The sequence below is a fragment of the Macaca fascicularis genome, chromosome 6, assembly GCF_037993035.2.
Source record: "Macaca fascicularis isolate 582-1 chromosome 6, T2T-MFA8v1.1".
Classification (NCBI taxonomy): domain Eukaryota; kingdom Metazoa; phylum Chordata; class Mammalia; order Primates; family Cercopithecidae; genus Macaca; species Macaca fascicularis.
Genome location: NC_088380.1, coordinates 9,799,266 through 9,820,380, shown reverse-complemented (window position 1 = coordinate 9,820,380; position 21,115 = coordinate 9,799,266). Strand labels below are relative to the sequence as shown.

At 40.9% G+C, this 21,115-nt stretch overlaps 1 protein-coding gene across 9 annotated transcripts in view; it reads left to right on the top strand.

Moving 5' to 3' along the window:
- SEMA5A (semaphorin 5A) overlaps positions 1–21,115 on the top strand; it is a 644,602-nt gene that overhangs the window by 81,595 nt on the left and 541,892 nt on the right. Inside the window, exon 1 of one of the 9 annotated variants that reach the window (XM_073993137.1) lies at positions 12,447–12,961. The exons of the other annotated variants lie outside the window; for them this stretch is intronic. The gene's annotated coding sequence lies outside the window, so the exon portion shown is untranslated. Of the gene's footprint in view, positions 1–12,446; positions 12,962–21,115 lie in introns of those variants that run through there. 9 annotated transcript variants of the gene reach the window in all.

The window sequence follows — 21,115 nt, the reverse complement described above, 5'->3', positions numbered from 1 at the left end:
TCCCAGCACTTTGGGAGGCCGAGGAGGGCAGATCACAAGATCAGGAGTTTGAGACCAGCCTGACCACTACGGTAATACTCTGTCTCTACTAAACATGGAAATGTTAGCCAGGAGTGGTGGTGGGTGCCTGTAGTCCTAGCTACTCAGGAGGCTGAGGCAGGAGAATCACTTGAACCTGGGAGGCGGAGGTTGCAGTGAGCCAAGATGGTGCCACTTCTTTCTAGCCTGGGTGACAAAGATTTCATCTCAAAAAAAACAAAAACAAACAAACAAAAAAAACCAGAAACAAAAAAAACCCATTTCTACTCTTAAGCCCCACCAACATAGAAATTTTGGAGGCTCAGAAAAATGAACTTCTTACAACATATGAAAGTGGAAAGCAATAGAATATCGTGGAGAACAATGTGATGGTAGGTATGAAATGCTTTAAATATGTATGAATCCATTTATTCAGTGGCTCTTCTTCTAAAATTTTGAAATTAATAGAAATAGTCATGAAAAAGGATGTTTATCTGGTGTTGTGATACCAGTAATTTGAAACCCCAGACTATTACGTAGCTGGAGACTGGCTGAGTAAATGGATACCACCATTTGATGGGTTGCTATGTAGCCATTTAAACCAGATTTTTGAATAGTATTCAAGGATTTGAATAAATATAGATAGCCTGAATTTTATATAGTATAAATGTATTTATATGCCTAATCATTTACTGGTAGGACACACCCCCAAGTGTTACCAGAAATCACTTATTCTACTAGGAAGAGTTCACACACTACCATTTTCTTTTTACCATTTCATATTTTCCAAAATGTGTTTATTTAGAAACATATTGTAATTTATTAAAAGAAGGATTAAAGACCCCACTAAGGACTGTTTAGTTCCCAAACCTACACTTTTTAGGTTAACCTGGAAAGGCTTAGAATGTAGGAGCCACCATTAGGGAGGAGCCCTGGGCAAGCTGGTCCCACTCTGAATGACATTTGTCAAAATCCTACAGTAGATGTTCCAGTAATGAAGGCGTCTGCCTAACATCTCAAGTCAGACATTTCTAAATGGGCAAAATTACTGTCATTTACTGTTATTAAAGCTGCAACAAGGAAAAAAAACCAACAATGCCTGCTTCTGTCACAAGTTCTGTTGCGAATCGTGAGAGTCTCTTTCCCGGACCCTCCCTGCCGTTTTCGTGGCAGCATGAGTCAGTGGAGCAAGGGGCAGCCTGCTGTTCTGAGTCTGGACTTGGTAGTTACCAAGATGTGAGTAACGCTGATCTTCCTGTAGCCCTGAGCAAAGCCTCTTATAGCTCTCTGTGCTCCACATAATAGGGATAATAATATTTATTTGCTTACCTAGCCCACTGGGGCGTTGTAAAGATTAGTTAGACTCTGCTGGTCAAAGGACTTTGAAGTTTTAGTGCCCCGAATGGCATTATTACTAATAAACCTTTAAAACTTTCATCTGCAGTGTTTCCTTATTTGTAGCATTTAGTAATTCTGCACAAGGAACCAACCTCCCGCAGGCAGGACGCCAGACCCACGCTGGGCCAGGGCGGGCTTAGGCCTGCCTAGACTTTCCTCCCACCCCGGCTCCCACCTCCAGGCACAGAACTGCTGCTACCTGCCTCAGCTTGATCCTGGCTTAGAGGCTCCTGGTGCTTGTTTACCAGATTCTGTCCAGTTGGAAAGCCATCCATGCTTACAGTCCTCTAGTCTGTGCCAGGAAACAAAGAGCTTTTTCCAGGTATACCCACTTGGCCAGCCGAGGGGTTCCTCAACATGGCATGTTCAAGGAGAACTTTGGAGTCCTTCAGTGAATACCCTGAAGTTCTCACCCATGGAAGTGGAAGGTGCCTGGAGTTCTAACCTGGGAATAAGCAAACGCTCATCAGGCCTCAGAACAGTTCATGCAGCCGGGTGTGGTGGCTCACGTCTGTAATCCCAGCACTTTGGGAGGCTGAGGTGGGTGGATCACGAGGTCAAGAGTTCAAGACAAGCCTGGCCAAAATGGTGAAACCCTGTCCCTACTAAAAATACAAAAATTAGCCAGGCATAGTGGCGGGTGCCTGTAATCCCAACTATTCAGGAGGCTGAGGCAGGAGAATCCCTTGAACCCAGGAGGCGGAGATTGCAGTGAGCCGAGATCACACCACTGCACTCCAGCCTGGACAACAGAGCAAGACTCCATCTCAAAAAAAAAAACACAAAACACAAAACACAAAAACGAAAACAAAGAAAAGAACAATTCATGCATCTCATCTCCCTGTTCTTGGTATCTGATTCTTTTAGCACAAAAGATGAGAAGGTCCAAAACTTTGTCTGTGGGGAAGGCTATTGGTTTGGACAATGATTTATGAGGATGCCTTTTTGCCTTTTGGTGCTCACTAAGAATAATGAAACTCTTCTCTGCACTGTTACTGCCAAAGCTCATTCTCCTTTTCCCTCACATCTGCCCACTCTTGTGATAAATCTGAGACACACCAATCCAAAAAGGCAATCTCTCCCTTGGCAATGACTTTGAAGAGTATTTCAGAAATGCTCATTGGGAGTGGATGCCAATTATTTAATGCTGAGTGGGAAGAGGAGGAATGAGAAGAATCAGCCAAGTACACAAGTGAAACCAAGCCCAGATAATTAGCTCTGAAATATTTATGATAAACATGGAAAATAATAACTTTATAGTAATGTAAGAGCAGATTGTATTCATTTAATGACTTTTTGGTAATTGGATTTCCTTATCTTTGTCTATAAATACACGTATCTAGTTTCCCAAACTAGAAATCTCAGAATCATTCTAAGTTTTACCCTTTTTTTCCAAACCCCCTCTCAAATAGCCACAAAATTCTATCTCATAAATAACTTCACTGCTCAATAGCCCTTCCATAGCCCTTCTTTTCCATCCTCTTCAACCACGCTGATCGTGTGAGGCATGATTCCTTCATTGCCTGGGGACTTTTCTTAGTCCTACTGGTCTAATCCTGTTTCCCAGTGATCTCCACATTGGTCCCCAGGTATTTGTGTGTACAGCTGCTCAGATACTTGCACCCCCAACTCTCAGACCTTGGCTGGCTTGACATTACCCTTGAGAGAAAGAAATGTTAAGGCCTTCTTGGTCAACAATTAGCATTGGTTTAACTTGTAATTTCTCTCTGAATTCCCCACTGGGTCCTCTGTGGTTAGCAACAATGGACTTCTCTCTGAAGTTCTCTTCTCACTGTCTCACTTCAGTGCCATGCATGCTCCTGTTTGTGTTTGGGGAACCTGTTCAGATGTCGCCTTATCATTCTAGGCATGGCTTGTTGTTTTTCCCAAGGACCCAAAACAGTAAAAAGTAATCAAATACCTACATGGCCGTCAGCCCAATGGAATATAGATGGAGAATAAAGTCATCTTCTGTATCCATGGGGATTGGTTCCAAGAACCTGTGGATACCAAACTCTGTGGATGCTCAAGTCTCTGACAGAAAATGGTGTAGTGTTACCGTGTAACCTGTGAACATCTTCCCATATACTTTAAATTATCTCTGGATTACTTATAATATCCAATATAATACCTATACATCATTTCATTTGCTTGGATTCAACATAGTATTTGGCACATGGTGGATTCAAGTTTTGCCTTATGGCCCTTGTGAAATTTCTTTATCCCAATTACTTTCCACCCCTGATTGTTGAATCCACAGACATGGAACCAATGGATATGGAGGGTTGACTGTATTAATTTATCTTGGCACATGATAAGTCTTTAAAATGCTCCTTTTTCGTGCATAAATTTCTACCAACCATTTCAAGATTGAGACATGGAATCTCTTTTGGGAAAATCTGTAAATTTCAGCCCTTGGGAGAGTCACTATCTTTTACATAAGATTCTTATTTCAACTTGAAAATTAAGGAAACTCTTGAATACTGACCCACAGATAAGCAGAAAGTTTCGTAGCAACATCTGGTAACATGTTAACAATGAGACTGTGTTCCCATACCCAGAGGTCCTGATTCAGCAAGTCAGCAGCAGGCCTGGGGCCCAGCATTTTGATGTTTTCTTATTGATTCTGTTGGGGAGCCAGAATCCAGAATGAAATGACCTCATGTTATACAGTTTTACAGCTCGTTCCAGGTAACTGTAGTTGGGGCTTCTGAAAGAAGCATTTCAAGGAAGCATTTTGGGGGATTACTAGGAAACACGAGCCACAGGTCCTCACACGCTTGCAGACTATCGTGCTGGATGGAGAACTCAGACCGCTCTTCATGGTGGCTGCAGACCTCTGTGGGACTTGCCACCGGTGTCTGCTCCAAAAGAGACCCAAGTGCTTCAGGACTAGGGATCTTGTTCCAGAGAATGATGACCACATCACTTGTGGGCATTTGTGGCACTTGCTTCCATTTTATTCTGTTTGCCACTCAAAGGAGGCTGTGATAGTTTACAAGCTTCCATGCCAGGGCTGGGGCTGCTGCTGGCAGATGGCATCCAAGCCTGGGACCCAGCTCCTTCAGTGGGGGCTTTGGAATTTCAAATGGCTTGGAAAACCCCATTTTAACTCTAACGTGACTGAAAAGCAACACCTACACCTACTGCTTTCTAAAAAATATATTGAATGTGACTTAAAAATATGTTATTAAAATTATTTAAAATATGTTATTAAAATGATTGAAAAGGGGTATGTGAGTATAGTAAACGGTTAAGACACTAGGAAAGTGTGAACACTTCCCTCTCCAGAGGCAAGCACTATAAACATCTTCTTAACAGTTATTTCCAGAAATTTTCTAAGCCGATGGAAACGTGTGTATGTATGCATACTCGTAGTAAGAAATGGGAGTTTAGACACTGTTCTGGCTCCTGCTTTTTTCATGTAACTGTTTATCTTCCAGATAGGGAAGCAAATAGATTTACCGTATACTTTTCAAGGCCTCATTTGAAAGTTATACTATTAAATGGATCCAACACAGTGGCTTTTAATCAGGGGCAACTTTGTTTCCTAGTGGACATTTGGCAATGTCTAATAATATTTTTGGCGTTGTCATTCAGGGTGGGGAGAGCTGCTGCTCGTATCTTGTGGGTAGAGACCAGGGACACTGCTCAGGATCTCACCATGCACAGACCAGCCCTGCCCATGACAGAGGATTATCTGGCCCCAGATGTCAACAGTGTCAAGGTTTAGAAAATCTGAATACAGCATCACAGATTTTAAAAGACTCTTTTGGATTTTGCCTTTAGAGTGTAGCTTATCAACCAGTAACAACAACATAGATAGCGTTCCCCCAAAGCCACAACGCACAGTGAAAACACCTTCAGGGGGTGTGGAGTACTTTTCCAACAGAGCCAGATGAGAACACATTCCAGGCTAAGTCTGATGCTTACAGCTGTTGATTTGAAACAACTTTGGTGGTCTAGCATCTACTACCAGAATATTTAATACACCTTGCCATTTCTATGACTTTGCTTCCTTGGAAGACAGTGAGCTGCTTAGGGACAGAGGAAAGCCCCACGCTGGCAGCAGAGGTCTCAGTGGCTCGGAGCACCTGCTGAACCTATAATTTTGCAGCAAAATGAGAGTATCCATTTTTAGCACCAGAGTTTTTTTATGGTTTAGATTTTGCCTTTTTTATTTCTATAGCAACTTCACCATGTTTACTCAGGTTCAGGATAAAGGCTCCTTTTCTTTAGAGAATAATTACCACTGACAAAGTTTAGAAAAATAAAAAATTAACTTGCCTGGAAAATAATACTTAATTGTTCATGATGTTGTCCTGACCTCCTGCCCTTCCCTCGAGAAGCCTTTAGTATTTAGGCGATACCATAAGTGTATGTAGGGTTTTGTTTTTTTCTAGATCTAAAGGAACTCTGTCAAATGCAGTTTATCACAAAACCTCCCTCTCTCCCTTTAGTTGTTTCAGTGATCTTTTATTTAGAATTCGTGGTCAGAAGCCATACTTCGCACTTGAGAACACTTTCTCTGCTTTTCTTCAGACTATCTGGTTCCCCAATAAGACTTTCTTGCTCAAAATAAATTAAGAGAGTTTCCCACAAGATGAGTCTTTTGTGAGAGCTTGGATGCAAGTTGCATCCTTATTGTTCTTTTTTTTTTTTTTTTTTTTTAAGCATCCACAAAAGGCATTTTTATTGTTCATGTCCCAGGGCATTCTTGAAAAAAAATTTTTTTTTTAAACTTTTAAGGTCAGGGATACATGTGTGGGTTTGTATATAGTTAAACTATGTCATGGGGGTTCATTGTACAGATTATTTCATTGCTCAGGTATTAAGCCTAGTACTCCTTTTTTTTTTTTTTTTTTTGAGATGGAGTCTCACGCTATGGCCCAGGCTGGAGTGCAGTGGCTGGATCTCAGCTCACTGCAAGCTCTGCCTCCCGGGTTCACGCCATTCTCCTGCCTCAGCCTCCCGAGTAGCTGGGACTACAGGCGCTTGCCACCTCGCCCGGCTAGTTTTTTGTATTTTTAATAGAGATGGGGTTTCACCGTGTTAGCCAGGATGGTCTCGATCTCCTGACCTCGTGATCCACCCGTCTTGGCCTCCCAAAGTGCTGGGATTACAGGCTTGAGCCACCGCGCCCGGCCCAAGCCTAGTACTCCTTAGTTATTTTTTCAGATCCCCTCTCTCCTCTCCCTCTCCACCCTCTGATAGACCCCAGTGTCTGTTATTCTTCTCTTTGTGTCCATGTGTTCTCAATATTTAGCTCCCACTTATAAGTGAGAACATGCGGTATTTGGTTCTGTTCCTTTGTTAGTTTGCTAAGGATAATGGCCTCCATCTTCATCCATGTTCCTGCAAAGGACATGATCTTGTTTTTTTTTTTTTGTTTTGTTTTTTTGTGTTTTTTAAATGGCTGCATAGTATTCCATGCTATATATCTACCACATTTTCTTTATCCTGTCTAAAATTGCTGGGTATTTAGGTTGATTCCATGTCTTTGCTATTGTGAATAGTGCTGCAATGAACATACACATGCCTGTGTCTTTATGGTAGAATGATATATATTCCTTTGGGTATGTATATCAATTAATGGGATTGCTGAGTTGAATGGTAATTCTGTTTTTTAGCTATTTGGGGAATCACCACACTGCTTTCCACAATGGCTGAACTAATTTACACTCCCAGCAACAGTGTCTAAACATTGATTTTCTCTGTAACCACGCCAGCATCTGTTACTTTTCGATTTTTTAATAATAGCCATTCTGAGTGGTGTGAGGTGGTATCTCACTGTGGTTTTGATTTGCATTCCTTCAATGATCAGTGATGTTGAGATCTTTCTCGTGTGCTTGTTGGCCGCATGTATGTCTTCTTTAAAAAGCATGCTCATGTAAGAGGCAATTTTGGGGAAGACTTGGTGAACACTTTGTTTAGGTTTGGGGTAGAGACACTTCTAGAACTTGAGTATGAGAAAGTCGTGGGATTGAGGTCTTTAAGCCAAGGTTGTAGATAGCAGTGCCACCATCCTAGCAATGGATATAGGCCAGTGATCAAGACATTTGTGTTTTTGTCTTTTATGTTGCCACAGTTTCAGTGTCTTTTTGATCCCTAATTTTTTCTTGCTAGAAAGGCTAACTTAGAGATTATAGGACAGAGTGGAAGTCCCATCCTAGGTAACAGAATGATAAATGGCGAGCATCTGCGGAGTACGTTCATATGTGTGTGCAAGCACACCAAACTATTTAGACTATACTCATAACTTTTTAAATAAAAAAATCGTTGCCTGTCTCTTACTTAGTTGTCTCTGCAGGACTTTACTATTGCTGTTTCCTCCACATATGGTTGTGCAGTGAAGTATCTCTAATTACACCGCTTCTTACAGATGCATCCTTCAGGGAAGAGAGGTAGCAAGGTGTGCTGGAGTGATACCACCGTGGTGTTTCTGAGCAGGTATTCCTGACCCCACGTTTGATTCATACTGTAAAAAAAACAGAAGATGATGGGCCTTTACTTGGAAAAATATCATTCTCTATGCCATTCTATCGTCAGGTCAACTAGTACGTGTCAGCCAATAATTGATTTTTCAGTTTCTAACTAAGGACTTTGCCTTACCTGGGCCATTAGTAATAACAGGGACAAGCCGAGGTTTTCAGGCAGCTGACTGCTACTGCTGTAAGCATTTCCATTTGGTGTCAGCTCTTGGTCATGATATTTGCTTTTTTCTAAGTTATAATCTTCCATGCCTTTAAGATACCCTGAAAGATTCAGTGAGCATTCTCTGTAAGACACCTTGAGGAGAACAAAACCAAATCTGAAATAATACCTGGTATTCAGCTTTTCCATGTTCCTACTTTGCCAAAATAGTTTCCTAGCTGATCTTCACACCTGAGCCTTTAACCATCATTTCCGTGCAAGGTCATCTCTATGCTAAGTGTAGGTTTGAGAAAAGCCAATGACCAAGGAATGAGGCATTTCCATGAATGATGTAAATTACAGTGAGCCTGTCTTTACTCAAGTTTTCTCATCCATCTTTGGAGTTAAGACCAAGAGAAGTGATAGAGTACTTGCTAAGCAAGGTTTAGGGAAATCTAAGATAGCAAATTGAGGGAAAAATTGTCAGCTTACTCTTCATAAAAATAACAAAATAGATATTGGCTTAACAACATTTAAGTCTTAAGGTAATAAGCTGACAAATTTCAAAACATAATGACAAAGGTTCTCATAGCTGCTTCTTAGTAAGGGAATACATGGCTTTAATATAACAAATAATTTCATTTGATTGTGTCATACACTATCATTAAAAGGAGAATTAATTTTAGAAGACAGCAATTCCTTAATATTTGGGAGTTCAAAAATGGAAATTTGGAATGTTTCTTTCAGTTTCAAGTTGATAACATTTCAAGACTGAAAATCATTTTTCTCTGTTTTTCCAAAAAATAAAGAAGTAATCAAAATCATTTTGCTTTGAGTGAGTAGGATTTTGCTACTTGAACATCTAGCGTATTATATTTTATTACTAGTTTTTTAATCTTTAATAGTAGACAGATTGAAATAATATACCAATTATAACTCATAAATATGCTTTTAAAAATACTTTAGTATCTGCATAGGTTGTTTCATGTTTTGGGGATATACTTAATCTGTTGAAATAGACTTGCATCTTTGCTTGAATATATTCTGTTTTGTTAAAACTGTTTTGTTATATGTATTTTTAAAGTCTATATTTATGACAATATTAAATGTATTTCTGTAAATTCACTGACAGTTTTTCTAACCCATGAACTCCTATCATTACACAATTTAGTAATACAGTACTTTACTGTTGCCTGGTCAACAATCAGATTCTTCAATTGTATTATTGATAAAATCAGAATAAAAATCTCCTACTGAGTATTCTCAGAGGTGTTTTATATGAACTACCAAAAATTTGAAAATAAATCTTGACAGAAGATGATGTGGCACTGTCTAATCATCATAGGTCAGTTTAAAAGCTGAACTCTCTGTGGTAACTAATGATGAAATGCTGATATTTTGATGTTATGTTATTTTATTTCACTTATTTGATTAAGACCTTGCTTTCTTTAGAATCACAGCAGAATTGTAAATGGAAAAGGAATCAGTTATCTGCAATGCCTGATTTTGTGCTGTAATTAAAAAGAACCTTAAAAAAAAATCAGGCATTTAAAATATACATTTATATTTTATTATAGACCAGTTCCATTGAATAAACAATCATATAGATTCATTTTAAATAAAATTATTTATCTTTCTCTGTATTTAACAACTTGAGATTTAATGATCTTTATCAGTTATCTACTAATATCAACTCATAAAAATATTACAACAAACTTAGTGACTTAAAAGAACATACATTATATTATATCACCATTTCTATGGATTAGAAGTCTAGATCCAGCTTTGTTGAGTTTTCTGCAAGGCTGCAATCAAGGACAGTTGACTGGGGCTGTGATCTCATCTGAATGCTCAACTGGGGAAGGATCTGCTTCAGGGTTCATTCAGGCTGTAGGCAGAATTTGTTTCCTTGTGGTTGTAGGACTGAGGGCCTCATATTCTTGCTGGAGGCTTTTTCAGCTCTAGAGGCTGCCTGCACTTCCTTGTTGTATGGATTTCTCCAGCCTTGCTGTTTGAATCCAAAAGCTAGCCAGGGAGAAAGGGATGCTGGCAAGATGGGTGCTGCAATTTTATATATTATAATCACACAATCATGCATCTATATTATCTTTGCTGTGTTCTATTGGTAGAAATAAGTCACAGGTCCCACCTACCTTCAAGGGATCATGCAGGAGTGTGAACAGGAGGAAGCAGGTGTCAGGGTAGCTGCCTTAAAAGCAGTTTAAATCATGATCCATCAAAGGCTTTCCAGGAAACAGTTCCTTAAAGAAAATAGTGGAATTATGGGACTTTTTAAAAAAAGTTAAGATTTGATATTAGCTATTAACCTTATATACTATGTATAGCATAATATATACACTATTGCCACTGGCATTGATAAAAATCTTTCTGGTTCATATTTTCTTATAAAAATAGATCAAATTATTGGCTGAGTCTTCTAAGACTACTTGAATCAGTTTTCCTACAACACAACTTACCTTATTCTAACTGAAGCTGAAAGTTGTCCCTGGGGGCATTAAAGGATGTCTGTGGTACAAATCTGATTGTAAAATGTGCACATCGTTGGGACTCCCTGCCTAGGAGCCTCTCAGCTTCTTATATCTGTTGTTTGTTATTGGGTTCCTGCCAAACTGATGCTCATACATGTTCCAAGGAGCTGGCACTGCTATTCATGGAATTCAGGGATCCTGTGCTCCATTTTACAGCAAACTCAGCTTTGAACACGGAGTCCTGGTTCTCTGCAGAGTCTTCCCTCCCTCACCCTTGGAGCTTCTGTGTTTGGATCTCTCCCACAGCCCCAGAGCAGTTTGCCAACATCTTGTGTAGCTTGCTGGGCAATCTGACCAAAAGCCACCTTGGTGTGCTGGGTGGCATATGGGCGAGTGCCTGCCGTCTGCATCACCTTAACCGCCTTATTGCTGATGTGCTTATGAGGAGGAGTAGCTTAAAGTATGACGAAGGAGTGTCATTGGCAAATGTTCATCTTAGTTTAGGGTTTATGGATTCTACATTATTTCGAAAGCTTGAGAAAGAGTGAAAGATTCATCAGATCAGTTTTTAGGAGGTAGCAGACTTGGTGATTTAGAACAAAACTGCTATGACTAGGGAACAAAAAAGGCCCTTTGTCATTAGCTCTTTGTGCCTTTACACATTGTGATACATAATGGCATTGTCTCACCCTCAAATAAAAGGAGAGATGCTGGTTTTTCAAGAATTAATTTTCTTTCCTTTTGTACCTCATATCAAAATCTTGTCCTGTGACCCTTTCAAAACTTATTGCCCCCAAAGGCATCAAATTAATGTATTTAATTTTTCTTTTTTTGAAAAGTTGTTTGGAGGAAAAAAATTTTCCTAATCGCAATAGGATGAATCCTTACAGTTGCAAAATACAGAAGAAGAAATCAAATTCCCAGACAACTAGACGTGTTAATCCTCAAATGGGCCTTAAAGAAATTAATCTAACATACCTCGTTTTTATATTAAGCAAGGAGGCACAGATGGGTAAAGTCATGGATGCAGGCTTGTACAGTAGACCATTCCAACACTCTTAACCATCAGCCCTTTGATGTCAGAAATAATTGTTTGTTATGATGATAATAATATTGAAGGGTTAAGAGCAATTTTGAGTGAGGAACTTGGTATGCATTTTGTTGAAACCTCAACATTTACTTGCAACCTGGTTGCTGTTACCTCTCTTTTACAGAAGAAGAAACTGAGAGGAGTTTTATAAAAAAAACAAAAAACAACAGAAATACATATATACTCTGCACAGGTAGAAACTGGTGACAGGGTGTGAACTTAGATCATGGTGCGATTTCTACTCCTCTGAGGGGCTTTTGAGAAGTCCTCTTCAAGGAGAGTTCGTGTGTTGTAGGTTTACCACATGTTTCCTTTTTAAGTATCTTAGGAAGTTCTGGGCCATCGTTTGCACATTCAGACGTTGAATTTAGAAGCAGCGGGTGGTTAGTACAAACAGGGAGACCAGTTATTTTCCTGAAAAGCTCTGAAATAGATACATATTTGGGCTAATTTGCTAGGCTCGATCTAGAATGTGTAGGGGGTATAACAGTATGAAAACTCCAGATGCTTGCAGTGTCTTAGAGGCTTTAAGTTTTTGATGGAGAAAGTATTCCTGGAGAGATGAAAGGCAAGTTTAGTTGCTTTGTAGAACAGTCTGAGCAGGGCAGGGTACTTCTGATCTCTCTGTTTGATCCTATTCTACTTAGGTGAGACAGCCTCATTTAAACACCTCATTGAATGGCAATTTCCAAATGGGTTTTTAAAATGATGTCTGCTGAGAGCCAGTGCTTCTTGAAGTTTCCCCCAGTGCTGTTTCCCACCCCCTTGCCTTGAATCACAGTGTTTATTTTTAAAAGCTTTTGTGGTTCCAGACTTCTGCCTTTGTTATTGCAGCTGGGCTGACTTAGACCTCCCTTTTCTCCTCCAGCCCCTTTGTGGTTTGGGGTCCAGTTAGGCTGCATGAGGACTGGGTTGAAGGGACGGGAGTCTGAGGCCACGACATCTGCTTTTTGTTAGCGCCTAAAATCACAGGTGTCCTTAATTTTGCTCTGCCTGCTCAAAGAAGCCTTCCTTTTTTCTACTTGTTCTTTTTCCTCTGTTTTCTCCTTGAAATCCCTTGAAGGTTAGAGGTTTTAATTTTCTTGCTTTGCTGTGTTTTGTTCTCTGCTTCCTAACCTCCTTCCTCTTCCCTGGTCAAATCCTGATGCTCATCTGTACCCAGAGCCTGACGCTTGTCTTTACAGAAGCAGCCAGCTGCAGAAGAGGATAAACCTCCCAGGTAGGGAGAGCGTGGCTGCCACACACAGTTTCCTCCTTGGCATGGCCAGGGACAGAGCAGCTCTGGGTCAAGCCGTGTAGCAAGTAGCTCAAGCCGCACTGAAAGATGAAGCTGGTGAGTGGAAATTCTTCAGGGAATCTAGAAAGATTTACTTTAATTAGAATTTATGCCCCAATCTAAGTCCTGTAGCTGCAGGCCTCTCTGAAACAAAGAGCTGGCTCTTTCTGTCTTTGGCAGAGACTTGATTCTTTTTAAGCACCTCCTCTGGATTGTCCTGAAATTCTTTTGATCCCTTTTTTCTCTCAGTGCTTTGTGATTTGAGGCTCTCCATACTGTGTCCCCTGCGGACCCACTCCTGCTTCCCGGAAGAAGAAGGGCCTTCTGTAAGTTTTAGTCAAATAACAACCATTTCTCTGCTTCTCAGTTCAAAATTTTAGTGGATCTTAAGCCTTCCTTTCATGTTGTCACCAGATCTCTTTAAAGCTCTCAGTTAATGTATTTATACACACATCCTTATTTTAGCTTCTAATATTCTGAGAGATTGGGGGAATTTTAGAGCATGGTTTGGCTGAAAAGTCAAATGGAATAGTCATTTTTAAATAATTCTCACAATTTCTTATAATAAGATTGCTTGATTACAGTTTCAAACCCTTCTCTGTTCTGGCCCGTTCGTGTTGACATACTGCTTCCCAGTCCTGATGCTTTCTCTAGAAATAAACTGCAATATGCGGCTGGGTGCGGTGGTTCACGCCTGTAATCCCAGCACTTTGGGAGGCTGAGGCTGGCAGATCACAAGGTCAGGAGATCGAGAACATCCTGGCTAACATGGTGAAACCCTGTCTCCACTAAAAATACAAAGAAATTAGCCAGGCGTGTTGGCGGGTGCCTGTAGTCCCAGCTACTCGGGAGGCTGAGGCAGGAGAATGGTGTGAACCCGGGAGGTGGAGCTTGCAGTGAGCCGAGATCAGGCCACTGCACTCCACCCTGGGTGACAGAGTGAGTTTCCGTCTCAAATAATAATAATAATAACAATAATAATACATAAAGTAAAATAAAGTAAACTGCAATATGCTATCTGAGCAGAGAACTCGGGCAGAGGTGCAGTTAGTCTGCAGTTCACTCAGCCTCAGGGACACGGTCAGGTAAAGCCCCATCTGATGCTGGTGGAATGAAAATTCTGGCACCTGAATCCTATTTGTAACTCTTGAGTTTGATTTATAACTCATAAATTATTCTGATTTTCTTCATGAATCCATTTATGAGACTACCAACTTAGAATTTTTTTGTGATCGTGATAGACATTAGTCTTCTAGGATCTGCAGCCCAATAGTACGTGCATCCCTTTATTAGTATATGTTCTGGATCCGAGAACACGTGTCATCTAGTTCTTTTATTTTTGTTCACTTTCTTTTGACAACTGACCATGTAGAAATGGAGGTAGAGAAAGATACTCAAATTTCCTTTTCATCATAAAGAGAGGAAAGTGGTTTAAAAGGAAGCCAATTCCACTCCAAAAGGTAGTGGTTATAATTCTTAAGATTATAATACAGAGGAAAACATTGCTAGAGGAGAAGTGCTTAAGACTATCAGGAAGCAATAAAGTGAGGGCTTTGGACCTTTTTATGCTGTGACATTTATGGATCACTTTGCTTTTTTGTATTGTTTTGCTTTTACGTTAAAGATCTCAGTGTACTAAAATTTATTCAATTGAATTAAGATGCTTTCCTGGATTGGAAAAAACAGCACTGGCTGTTCTGTACCAGTTTAACTTTTTCTCCTTTATACATTTTGTAGCAAGAAAACCTTTTTCAATTCAACACATAACAGATGCGAATATATCAAAGGGACCGCTTATGACTGTTGGTATTTGAAGATTCAAGTTAATAGCCTCAGTTAGCCTTGGTCATCAGGAATATATTATCACAAGTGGAATGAGACACAATCAACTCTTCAGACTGTAATCACCCCTTAAGTCTGGAGAGCAAAGATCATTATCTGATGAGAAGATGAGGATCTGGTTCACATTATGTAATGAGAGCAGTAAAGAGTCCCATGAGTCACAGCCAGAGCCTCCTCCCTCCATTCAACACGTGACCTTGGCCACCAGCCTGTTGTCTCTGATGCCCGTCAATGGTACAGATTTCTGTTTCTGAGGAGTCTATTTTTCACTGTACGATGACTTCAGAAAGGTCTCTGCCCAGGGTGACTAGTGCTAGACAGTCAGGCACCAGTTGCTCCCAGCTTGCAGTCAGCAAGATGAGTTCTGTGCTCCCCTGAAGCAAGAGGGCTAGTACTTTGCTTTCAGCAGTGAGTAGGTAGCTTCCCTTGGATCTCCATCTATGGAGCTGGTTATTCTTCTGAGTGATCTGAAAAAACTCTACTTACACAGTCCTTCAGGTTAGGCTGTTGTGATCCTATGTCAGGCTGGGGAACGCTGATTGGGTATTATATCTGTTGCTCATGTCCTTTGATATTTTACGTCGATTCTACTTATCATTGACAGCATGTAGTAATTATACTCTATAAAGTCACTGTAAACACTGAATTAGCAAAACCTGAACTATTGCTCCTAGGGGAAATACAGGGTTAGGTTCCTGCGAGCCTCTGGTCACAATATTTTTGTCAATTGATCAATAAATAATCTTGTTTCAAGTGCATTTTTTGTTAAAGACAACTTATTTAATATATGCAATTGGTTCATTAACGTTGAACTCGTGGTCAATAGCACTACAATTGATGCCTAAACAAGGCTTATCTAACACATGCATTTTCTTCATAGGGCACATCACAGCCTTCCTGCACTTAGGAATACCAGCCAGTTCTGCAGCCCTATCCTTGGGGCCATTTTAAACAAATAAATCACCAACAAAAAGTACAAAAGTGCAAAAAATGTGGCACTAAATAGAGCATGTGGAACTTATTTTCAATATGAGAGCTGAAACAAGAACGTGTAGGATTGCCTTGTCTGACCTTGACTGGGAATGCCTGTGTCAGGAGACTCAAATTTTCACTGCTCATGTCCATGAATGACTGGGAAGTGCCTCAAGTTTTTATTCTGAGGTTACAAATACACTTTAGCTAACAGGTGAGTTTGCAAATATGTAATCCATGGATAATGAGGACCAATTGTATTTTTCTTTCATGAATCTCAATTGCTATGTAAAATAAATAACATATAGACTGATCTGACACCTTTTGTACTTTGAATCCCACGGGTATAAAGTACATGTTTAGACTTAGGATAATGAAGCAGGATTTTCTGTCTATCACAGTAAGTATCTGTGGTGGTTGTAGCATTTCTGGTGGCAGATCAGCGTCTGGTGGCATTGAGTCATTTGACAGGCTTTTCCCTCTGAGGCACCTCTTAGAACAGTCCTTCTTCCTGGATGATGAATTAGACCCCTTTGGGAGCTAATTTGAGCTTTTTGCCTGCCCTCCTGATGGCATTATTGTTCTTGGGCTTCATTGCTTCTGCATGGACCTGGAGGAGAACAGTGACTCTGGAGGTTTTGTAATAAATATCTTCTTCGGTAACAAGCTGGGTGAGGAAACTGGGGTTCCTCTCATTATATAATTTAGCAGTGCATCTCAGTTTTTCTTTTAAAATTTTGTTTTGGGAGAGTGTGGCTAGAATCTCAAAGAAAGTTTTGTTTGGTCTGGGTTAAAGAATGCAGCCGTATTTGCGGGGGTTCACCTTGACTTTCTTTTCAACATGACCTTAATAATTCTTTCCAAAACAGAATGCCACCCTTTTTGCCCTGGTGGGAGCAATTAGAGGCAGGGCTGGAATAATCTGAGATGGGATGCATGTTGCCTGGGAGACTGTGTATTATCAGGTGTCAGGGAACGCTGACTGTGACTGGATAGCAGTTCCTCTTCAAGCTGCTGACTTCTGTTGACAGGGCTAGGGCAGCTTTGGAATTCCAGCGCAGCTTCGGCTCCGGGAAGCAAACCACTGCTTCACAGCCACGTGTCTGTCAAAGCAAATTGGAATTGAGGAGAAGGGAGCTCCCTCTGGCCATTTGAGCCAGAATGAAGATGTCTTTTGAGCAGTGACAGCTTCCGGAGTGAATGTTCTTGGGGAACAAAGCCATGTCATTGTAATTTCTCTGCCCTTCCTTTCTTTAATGGTCTGTCCTCAGCATTAGGAGACACGGCAGGGCCAATTCTGAGCTGCAGGGGTGACAAATGGAAGAAATCTGGTGGAAAAGGTGAAGGAAGTGGGTGAAAGGAAGAGTCTGTTTCTACTGATACAGTTTTTTATGTAACATCAGGTGGATGAAGTGTAGGGCTAATGCCTTTCAATTTTTCAGATTTCCTTCATCATTATTTTTTCCTCCTCTTCTACCAGGTGGCTCAAGTAGAACTGCAGTCCTTACTTGCTGTTTCCTCCATGCTGGTAGGTTGCCTTGTCTGCTAAGGAGAGTTACTGTCTGCCATCCTCAGCCATGCAGGAAAGAAGACGAGGAAGGTGACATGGCCCCAAGTTCACAGCAGAGGGAATCAAGAAACCTGGGCCATTTCTTACCCTCCTTGTTTCCATTTCAGGGAGGTTATGATCAATTTGCATCTTCTTAAATACTGGTGAAAGAACTCTGTGTACTCCAGAATACAAAAATAGGAGAAATCTAACTTGAAGGGATTGGGAGTAGTTGATCAAGGAATAGCAATAGACACCATATTATTGCATCAAATTATGGTTTGGTGGCTTACCTTCGACGTCTTTGAGATAAGCAGCTGTCACCAACATTTCACCCCACTTTTCTGACTATAGCTCTTTTACAATAGTTAGGAAAGGGGCATGACTTATGAGATTGTCAGTGAATAATGGATAGCTATGCCCCTTCTTCCAGCGCACCCTGAAGAAGAGAAGCAGTAAAGGGCACACAGGGCAAGGCAGTTTGTTCCCAGTCTAATGATGGGTCTTGTCATCTCCCCAACAATGCTGCCAGCTTCCCATTTGAATGAGGAGTCTTGTTTATTGTTTAATTTCCCCAGCGTTTACAGTGGCTACTGTAATGATAGGCTGGTTCATGATTAGATGGTTTCTCTGACGGGGCGTGTGAGGAGACAGAGACAGATTTTATATTAGCACGCAGCAGAGTGGCTAGATGTCTGCTGATCTGAGAGAGGATATGGATGAGAAGCATAACTGACAACAGCCTCTTAGTTGAACCCTTGAGTCTGTATATTAGAAAAAAAAATCACAAACAAGGACAGGTCTTTGAACTGCTGTAGTCTGACTTTATTTCTGCGTCATTGTTTTGTCCCCTTCAGAATTATACAAGTCTTTCTTTTTAAAGCTCTGTATTCAATTATTAGGCTGATTTCTCTTATGGAGTACTTTCCCATCCACAGACCTAAAAAGCAGTTGATGAGAATTTTAAGTGTGAACTAACCAAATACAACATGTAATAAAGTCGAGATTAAAACACACATTTTGAAGTCAAGCACAGAATGCTGCTAAGGACATATTGATTTTCTGATGCTGAATTAACTAAAACTATTTTCAGTTTTTTTTTTTTTTTGATGTGGTAGATCACATTATAATTTCATTTTTATTTTAGCCAGAGCACATATGTGTTTTCTAAAGCCTTCTGTAAAATAGAAAACTGGGCAGTGAGAAGAAAGCTCCTTCAAACTTTTCTCTGTGGCTGACTGGGGAAAGGGGACAGCTGGGTGAGTGGTGAGGGGTGTGGGGTGTGACAGGCAGCAGCGAGGGGTCAGATGCTTTCAGGTCATTGGGCGGGTGAAGGAGCCTGAAGCCTATGCCTATAGAAGGAGAATGGGAGTCCAGATAGCAAAAGTGAGGACTGTTTTAATCAATGACTGTAGAATCGCTATATACAGGAACACTCCTGTTGAACCAAGTATCATTAATTTCAGACACTGGAACAATTTATACTTAGCAACTGGCCTGATATCCATGAAAATGAGCTTACTAAGGGGATTATCAGTATAAGCATGACATTTACAAAGATATTGTTTATATTTCTAAGGGGAAACTATTTTCCTTCTTGGTCCCTGTTGGCCACCGTATTGGCCTCGTCGTGCCTGCTTGACTGTGTTCATGAGCAGCCCTCCTCCTCTGGAGATGTCTCTGAGACTGAGAGTGGTTTTCAAGGGCAGTCGAGACAGCTGCCCCAGGGGGGTCTGTAGAAGGATCTTGGTATAGGGGACTCAGCTTAATGGACAGGAAGGGGAGACATCGGTATGTTTGCACAGGGGAGTCTGTGCAAAGTTGAGTCCTTTTATGAGCGTGAATAGGATGGACAGCCATTGTTATGTAAAACAGGGAGCTCTAATCTCCTATGAATAGCATGGAAGGTTCTTCTGAGCCTAGAAAACCTCCTAAGGAGGATTGAAAAGAGAATTTTATTTTGAGGAAAGATGGGATCAAGGTAGGCTTAGAGCCTCTGGACGTGGAAGCTGCAGTTTAATCACTTGTAAGAAAGGGACTCCTGCACGCTGCTATCTGCCAAATGTTACCCAAGCACCTTCTCTGTGTGTGGTATCTTCTAGATCTGGGTGAGGCTCAGGTCATCTCCAGGTACCACCCGGATTAATTTTCCCTGCATTTTTGGGTGATTTTGATTGATGTTAGAGCTAACTTTAGGGATATGCCCCTGTTAATATTTACACACATTTGGAGATAAAAGTGAGAAATGTTCATCAAACTGTTGTTCTTTTTTTTCTTTTTTCTTTCTTCAACTTTTATTTTAAGTTCCAGGGTGCATGTGCAGGATGCGTAGGTTTATTGAAGAGGTAAACATGTGTCATGGTGGTTTGTTGCACAGGTCAACCCATCGCCTAGATATTAAGCCCAGCGTCCATTAGCTATTCTTCCTGATGCTCTCCCTCCCCCATACTCCCAACAGGTCCCAATGTGTGTTGTTCCCCCCCATATATCCATGCATTCTCATTGTTCACCTACCACTTGTAAGTGAGAACATGTGGTGTTTGGTTTTCTGTTTCTGCATTAGTTTGCTGAGGGTAATGGCTTCCAACCTCATCCATGTCCCTGCAGAGTTCATGATCTTGTCCCCATTAACGGCTACATAGTATTCCATGATGTACGTGTACCCCATTTTCTTTATCCAGGCTATCACTGATGGGCATTTAGATTGATTCCATGTCTTTGCTATTGTGAGTAGTACTGCAATGAACATACGGGTACATGTATCTTTATAACAGAATGATTTATATTCCTTTGGGTACATGCTCAGTAATGAAATTGCTGGGTCAAATGGTATTTCTGCCTCTAGGTCTTTGAGGAATCACCACACTGTCTTCCAAATGGTTGAATTAATTTCCATTCCCACCAACTAAACAGTTATTCTTGAATATGCTCATTTACTTGGGCATGGCCTTGGGAATGCAAAGTCAGCTGACTAAGACAGAAGCCCGCCCTTGACCAGGAGACAGAGAAGTAAACAATGGAGGGTGATGGGAGAAACAGAAAGGCCAGCATCAAGTGTCACCGTCACAGAGGAGAGGCAACTACATCACACTGGGATGTCAGGGCCACCTGGATTTCAGAGAGCCAGCAGGCAAGGCTGTTAGGATGAATGGCTTCAGTGATGAAGTCAAGCCAATAAGAGAAAATCTAAAGAACAAGAATTACAGAGATTTGGATTTAGTTTCATAAATAAACTTCACGGGTACCACCAGGAGAGGTGTTACTATCTCAATGGCTTAGCAAATCAAAACCAAAAAGCTGAGTAACACCAGCCGTCAGTTTAATACTGTTCATGCCACAGAGGGAGGGGAGGAGTTGTCTTGACAGATAATGAATGGGAAACATAAACCCAATTCCATTGTTGGGATAGGCAGAAAGGGCGGGGCTAACTCCCTGCTAGGGGTTTACCATGTGTCAGGCATAGCCCTAAGCACTGTCTGTGTAAAATAATGAAACACAGTTTTGTCAAACATGGTTTGCATTTCAGATTGGTCTTGTTTCCTTCCCATTGAGTTTCACAGAGTGGACTTCCATTGAATGTTGGCAGTTGGGATGGACTCTGGCTCCTTTAATAATTGGTGAAGTTAGAACTTTCCTGAGATTATTCATGGTTTCTCTTCCAACTCTATATGTTAGGTCCGCAGGATAGCTCAGCAAGGTTGGGGAGAGTGTTCAAAGTAAAGAGGACACTGTTAAATCAAGTTCCTGGGTTGAATTTTTAAGGGTATGTGTTGGAAAACAAAGGGAAGAAGCATCTTGGCCCCTCCAAAAGTGCATCCACTTCCCCAGCAGGTTGACTTCAGGACATG